This window comes from Myotis brandtii, unplaced genomic scaffold, assembly GCF_000412655.1.
Source record: "Myotis brandtii unplaced genomic scaffold, ASM41265v1 scaffold1218, whole genome shotgun sequence".
Lineage (NCBI taxonomy): Eukaryota > Metazoa > Chordata > Mammalia > Chiroptera > Vespertilionidae > Myotis > Myotis brandtii.
Window position 1 is genome coordinate 143,425 of NW_005354247.1, and position 7,638 is coordinate 151,062.

The following is a 7,638-nucleotide window of genomic DNA, read 5'->3' on the forward strand; positions in this document are numbered from 1 at the left end:
CTGATATTTATCTCTCTCTCTCTCTGAAATCAATAAAAAATGTTAAAAAAAAAAAAAAACTTGCTATGTGATATTGGCCAAATGGCTTCAGTTTCTCTTTTGACAAAATGAGGAATTAAAATAATCTTTGAAATCCCTTCTACCTCCATAATTCCATTTTCACATTTTATCTACATGACATAAAATAGAAATACAATATCTTTATATTCCCACAACTTTGCCATTGAGCAGGCAAGGCACCCAAATGATTGAATGAATGCTTCGCATTTTATTTAATATGTTCTGGAGTTATGTGGACCAAGAGGAAAATTTTGTGACCAAATCAGACTGGGCAGGGGATCGGCAAAGAATTAAGATTTAGTCTAATCTCAATTGCCTTTCCGAAACCAAGTCTTCCTTCAAGGTTTTATTTCCACCCAGCTCTTGAGCTTTAGCGTATTTGTGTGGAAGGAATTCTGCCATTGCTCTAAAAGACTTTCCTTCTGTAATTAAGTGTTGGCCACCTGCTTTCTAAATCCAATTACAGCAGGAAAGTGGGGTGAACTGCTAGCCTATTCTCTGTCTGTGTATTGTGGCCATATGCTCCTTCTCTCCACTTTTCAAAATGACACCTGACCTCTAAAAGAAGCAGGAAAGACAGCCTGTAGAAATGGCAGCAGGGGACATGCTGCAACTCAGATAAATTGGTAGATGACCTTCAAGTTCCAGGTCTTTCTCCATCTTTCAAAGCACAGAACAGCTTCGCGTAGTCACTCCCAGGAGCTTGGTGCCCCCCACTGGGAGTTGCAAGACATTAGAGAATAAATAAAAAAAGACTGGCCACTGTCAATTCTATGACAATATTTCTAAACCTATATAACCACCTGCAACCATATTTTTAAGGCCTTTTCTTTTGTCCTCGACATGGTATCCTCTCCCTGGCACAGAGGAAATGTTCAGTAAATATTGGCTAAACAAACAGATGAATATCTATGGCTCGCCTTGCTGGGGGAGAAAGAGGGAAGGGGGACTTCATTGCCTATTAGAATTATTTGTCTCAGTGATAAGAATATTTAGTAAACAAACAAAAGAAGATTTCTCTAACGTTTCCTTCACACTGTAACTTTGGATGCTGCTTTCCCTTCATTATATCCATCAGGGCAAATTAATTCAGATAAACTCTCTTTAGCTCTGAGGCCTCGCTGCTGAAAACATAGATACAATGTTGCGGTCCGAGCCCGGCTGAATGGAAGCCCTTTTCTGGGGTTTTGTTTAGCTTCTTATTTGCAACATAGTATATAGTTGCTTAGAGTTGCAACTGAGAGGCTGGCAAGTTAGGCGGAGAACGTTGGAATCTGCAGCAAGCAAGCCTCGTGCTCGCTTCAGTGCCTGGCTGCCGGCCGCCATCTTGGCTGACCAGTTAATTTCATATACTCACTGATTAGCCAATGAAAAGGGTAGCGGTCGTACGCCAATTACCATGTTTCTCTTTTATTAGTGTAGATGTTCTGGAGTTATGTGGACCTAGAGGAAAATTTTGTGATCAAATCAGACTGGGCAGGGGAGAGGCAAAGAATTAAGATTTAGTCTAACCTCAACTGCCTTTCCGAAACCAAGTTTTCCTTCAAGGTTTTATTTTCACCCAGCTCTTGAGCTTTAGCGTATTTGTGTGGAAGGAATTCTGCCATTGCTCTAAAAGACTTTCCTTCTGTAATTAAGTGTTGGCCACCTGCTTTCTAAATCCAATTACAGCAGGAAAGTGGGGTGAACTGCTAGCCTATTCTCTGTCTGTGTATTGTGGCCATATGCTCCTTCTCTCCACTTTTCAAAATGACACCTGACCTCTAAAAGAAGCAGGAAAGACAGCCTGTAGAAATGGCAGCAGGGGACATGCTGCAACTCAGATAAATTGGTAGATGACCTTCAAGTTCCAGGTCTTTCTCCATCTTTCAAAGCACAGAACAGCTTCGCGTAGTCACTCCCAGGAGCTTGGTGCCCCCCACTGGGAGTTGCAAGACATTAGAGAATAAATAAAAAAAGACTGGCCACTGTCAATTCTATGACAATATTTCTAAACCTATATAACCACCTGCAACCATATTTTTAAGGCCTTTTCTTTTGTCCTCGACATGGTATCCTCTCCCTGGCACAGAGGAAATGTTCAGTAAATATTGGCTAAACAAACAGATGAATATCTATGGCTCGCCTTGCTGGGGGAGAAAGAGGGAAGGGGGACTTCATTGCCTATTAGAATTATTTGTCTCAGTGATAAGAATATTTAGTAAACAAACAAAAGAAGATTTCTCTAACGTTTCCTTCACACTGTTTGGATGCTGCTTTCCTTCCCTTCATTATATCCATCAGGGCAAATTAATTCAGATAAACTCTGACCCAACCGCTAACTGATCGTGGATATTAGCTTCTAACAGCTTAAAAAGCATCCCTGCCAGAGCAAGTCAGGAGCACGTTGTCCATCACTCGCTATCAAGGTATGCTAATGGCTCAGCAGTCCTCTGAACAACTGACTGCATTTCTGCCACCAGCGGGCAGATAAGCTGTCCTGTCAAGCATTATCTTTGACGATCTTAAATAGATACAGTCCAGAATCTGGTTCTTTGTCAAGTCTAGGCATACTCAAGTTTCAAAGACACATGAAAGACAACATAAAAATAAATAAAGCCTTAGCCATGTTGTTAGACTTAATCACCAGTTTTTTAAAACACCCGGTCACTATTTTTCCAATTAGAATTTATACTTGCATTGTTCGGGGTATCACCCAAACACACACACAAAAGGGGACCAGCATGAAAAACATCCTCAGCAATGACAATGCTACTTTTTTCAAAGTAAAGGGGATTGCAGGTGTCATTCATAAGGAACATGAGTGCTACCCTAGGACTACTCAAGACACAGGAGGGCTGTGGAGTTTGCCAAAAAAACAAAAAACAAAAAACTGGCGACAATCTGCTTGATATTTTTATTTTCTTGGGATAAACACAAATACCATAAAGAGCTGGTTTGGGGTTTCAGGAAGAAAGCTGCCCAATCTCAGATTTTCCTCGTCTACTGGAAGTTACTTGGATGCCACCTAAAACACGCCATCTTCTTCATCTACCCTTCACCTACACCAGGCTTTGCTGGGGGAGGAGAGGGGGAGAGATTTCATTGCTTATTGGAATTGTGCGTCTCGATTATCTTAAAATAAACTCAATCATAAATCTTCAGTGTCATCTTGAACTCTTCTCTCCTTTATATTTTAGGTTCACAACTCCTGTGGATCCTTCCTCACAATATCTCTTGGAATTGTCCCTTCGGTCACATCACTGAACTGTTATTATTTTAATTGCCTCTTAATTATCTTTTTCAGACTCTCTCCTCTCCAGTCCATTTCATACAATCCAGTGGTTTATTCTTAAGAATTAAAATGACAATAATTTATTAAAAATGACTACCATTTGGGGATGCTATAAGTCAAGTGTTGTAAGTGCCTTGTATAAATTACCTTATTTAATCCTAACAATAACCTAATGAGATAGGTACTACCATCATCCCCATTCTTTGTTAGATGAGAAAACCGCAGGCTGGTCGAGGAGAAATAACTTGCCTATGTGATCATGTCTGTTTCTGAACTTGTGAATTCTATCAGATTTCCAGTTCCCTGCCTTTGCCACTACAACTCTCTGCCTTCCCAAAATGCATAAAGCCCCCAAACATACAACTGCCAAACTCCATATCTATAATGCAACCCCACAGCGCTTGTGCCCAGTACAGACACCATCGCCAAGTGGGTATATTGCCCTCTTCTGTGCCATACTCATTTCAGGTTCCTAAGTTTTGCTCATGACACCACACTAGCCAGAGTTCCTTCCTTCTCCCCTACCCTAGGCCTTCTCCCCCCCTCCCCCAGGTCATATCCAGTGTACTAACTGTTGTCACAAAATCGCCTCACCCATTCTCTTCCCACCCTTCTCCCAGCTTCTCTAGCACAAATGATTATGTCTGTAAGTCTGGTCGCCTCAAATAAGGTTATGTTCCTTCCATACAAACACTGATCTTTTAGCTTCTTCTACTTGCCATATAATTGCTAATAATGGTAGGCACAAAGAGGAGGTGTTCAATTAATATTTGCTGGCATGAAGTGAATATAAATAACCACTTAAGAATGTGAAAAAGAATGTGAGCAGAGTCTCCATTTTATATTGTAAGATTTTCAATGACATTTCATGGTCTATCCTATATAATAAAAGCCTAATATGTTAAGTGTCCAGTCGTCCGGCCATTCAACCAATCAAAGTGTAATATGCTAATGATACGTTAAGGCCGCTCAACCGCTCGCTATGACATGCACTGACTACCAGGGGGCAGACAGTTGACGGGTCGACCAGTCGCTATGATGTGCAGTGACCACCAGGAGGCAGACGCTCCAACTGCTAGGTTAGCTTGCTGCTGGGGTCCAGCTGATCAGGACTGAGTGAGATGGGCCAGACATGCCCTGGAGCCCTCCCGTGGTCCCTCGCCAGCTGGCCAACCTCCTGGGTCCCTTCCTGGCCCCAATCGTGCACTGGTGGGGTCCCTCAGCCTGGCCTGCGCCCTCTTGAGGCTGAGGGCCCCCCCACCAAGTGCACAAATTTCATGCACCAGGCCTCTAGTCCATATATAATTATATGTCATGTTCTTCACGTTTGGCTACATTGTCAATGTGTTATTTTAATAACAGCAATAACTTTAGGGTTCTCATCTCTGCTATTATTTTAGGTTTTCGTTGTTTATTTCATTTTAAAAACTAGATCAACAGTAACAAGTGACAAGTCTCAGAGCTTCAGGTCAACTTGCTTCCCAGTTACCATCTCACCTTTAAAAACCCAATTAGTGATTCTGTGATTGATGAGGGAACAGGAAACTCTTTCCCTTCCTTGTCTGTGTCTTGATCATCTTTCCTTTTGGTGTTTTTCCTGACCCTTAATGATGAATTTGTCATTGTCTTACCTTTTCTTGTAATCCTGAAGGCCCTCACTGTCAAAGCTTTTTCATTTGTCTAGAAGAGCTAGGCTTATCAAGACTCTGATCCTATTAGCCCAACAGTGGCACACGGCATTAAAGTACCCTTCCGATTCACTGTGTTTTGGACAACCGTCAGTGGCCTGATACAGTGGCTTTAAGATCATCTGTCCCCAGTCATTTTTCACTATAAATTAAGTAGCTGGAATGACAGATGATCCTTTCAGCAGCATGTTTGACCACAGAGGAAGGAAGGAGAATAGAGTAACCACAAAGAAAAGCATGGTCCCCCAGGAAGGGGTAAGTGGGCTGGGTCACGGTGGTTACTCTGGCAACTCCCGGCGCAGGGCTTCCCATTCCTGCAGGTCACAACTAAGTTCTACACATTGAGCCCACAGCTCTATTCTCTGCAGTACAGCACTGGAGATGAATGAAGATGTCTGTGTTTATCATCCCTCCCACATCATCTTATTCCTAGGAAAAGAAGCGAGATCTGAAGATTTAAAAACTGGCTTGAAATTCCAGCTCTACCTTAGGCAAAATCACTGAAACTCGGTTTCCTCGTTACAAAATGGAGACAAGAATGTTTATTCTGTTTTCTTCAAAAGGTGGAAGAGAAACCAAGAAAGTGATAATAGACATGAAAATGGTTTGAAGAATTTAAGACATATTAGCGTGGTTCTGACATGCATTCCTCTCAAACTACAGAAATGTGAGCAATTTGAAGCATCCATAACATCCTTTTTCCTCCTAGCTATGTCCACGGAGCCTCGCCTTTCCGCTTCCCATATAGACAAAGTGGCCAGGGAATCATCTGATGTTTGCAGAATCCTGCCCTAATCAATCGTGATCAGCAAGCTCCTGTCCATCCATCATACAGTTATTTTCAATGACCCAATCTGACACTTCATTTCTGTTCTTTGTGCTTCACAAACCTCATTTGCTATACAAGGTCTCTAAGAACTAGCTGCACTTAAGGAGAAGGTAATCCAATCCCCAGGTAGACATTTCAAGGAATAAACATAATATGTAACATTTCAAGCTGAAATTTGATTCAGACACTCTCCTTATAATCACCAAGGAGACACAACAGGAGAAAAAACACACACACACACACACACACAGGATTGACCACGCATCTTAGTAGGAAATGAGTTTTCATTTTACAGAGATTAAACCCAGGTTCCCTTGGAACACCAGCTTCCCTATTGTGAGAATAAACAAAATTCAGTGAACAAAAATACAATTCCATACACAATGTTTCAGGCAAACTGCTGAATAAACAGTGAAGAACACCTTTAAGTCAAAAGAGTGGAAATAGGTTAGCCCAGCTTCCTCTTATTGATGCTATACTTAGATTTAGCACCAAACCGTATCTGTAGAACCAAATTATGACCCTGAAAGGTTTAGCACGAAACGCCAGAATATAATGGTAAGAAACTTCCTATGAAAACAAAGACAAATCCGCCTCTCCCTAGTTAGCTGTTGCTGTAGCTACATCAGACTCCCCCAGTCTTGGGAGTTTTGTGAATAAACACAATCCATACCAAGTCAGCCGCATAAGTGTTTGGTTCATTCTTAGGACAAATATAACAGCTCTGCCTTATTCATAAAAGTGAGTCTACCCTAAAATCTCTACTGTGTGTAAAAATAAGTCCCAATGTTCTGATGCTGTGAAACCTTACCCCCGTTTTGCGTTTCTTTCAATAGATGCTACAGTGAGGTTCTGCGGGCGAGTGAGCAAGTCGGGTGTGACTCTGTAGGCTCCCGGCTTAAATGAGACTCCTTGGAGCCCAACAGCATCCCTTGTGACCAGGGAAATACACAAAAAGGAGGGGGAGGCATGCCAATCCTGGCCACACATTTTGCTCCCTACCGAAGAAATCCTGCAGAGGTCTATGGGCGGATTTGTGAACCACTCCCTCTCCCCTGTAAGTTTCAAACTAAAACTTCCACACAATGAAAGCAGACACTTTAAAGCAGCCCCTCTCCTCTCCTCCACAGCAGCTCTGCCCTGAAATGAGGTGCCAAGATCCTGGCAGACCCTTGGGATCAGCGTGGAAGGCAGGTTTCTCATCTTTAAGAACTCCAACTCTTAAGAGTCCTTGGCTGCTTCCTCACCAGCCAGGGCTCTACACGTTCAGAATCTACACGGGTCAGGTTCTGTCAGTGCCCAGGACGCACACGAGACATCTGGGCACCTCCAGGCAGCACCTCCCAACAACCGTTCTGGAATCTCAGGCAGAGCCTGACCTCCGCGTCTAACCCGCAGGCCCTCCTTCCAATAAAGTGACCTTTCTAAGGAGCATCCTCCTGCCGCGTGCTGGGGGACCGGCCAGGGTCTGTCTGAGGAAGGAGGCTCAGTGACACCTCTGCGCTAAGCACTCCACTGTTTGTTTTCGGCAAAGTAACAAACAACACATTTCGGTGGCCACCGCAGCCCTCATTGGCTCCTCAGCTGCTGGGCACTGTTCGGCAGCGGGGACACTGCGATCGATGCTTTGAAAGGAGCAAATCGCAGCCTTCGGGAACTTCTCTATCACCGCCGTGAGGTTGGGAGGGGAGAGAGAGAAGAAAGAAAAGCCCACACAAAAGCAGCTAGTCCTGCAAGCTCCGCCAGCACAAAGGCCCGCTCGCCGGTGCGGAGCCGGGAGGCTGGGC

General features: G+C 43.4%; 1 protein-coding gene across 1 annotated transcript in view; it reads right to left on the bottom strand.

Moving 5' to 3' along the window:
* Positions 1-6,681, bottom strand: part of LOC102243007 (chromosome unknown open reading frame, human C14orf37) — a 110,651-nt gene extending 103,970 nt beyond the window's left edge. Inside the window, exon 1 of the mRNA XM_005858758.2 lies at positions 6,663-6,681. The gene's annotated coding sequence lies outside the window, so the exon portion shown is untranslated. The remainder of the gene's footprint in view (positions 1-6,662) is intronic.
* Between the last annotated feature and the right edge of the window lie 957 nt (positions 6,682-7,638).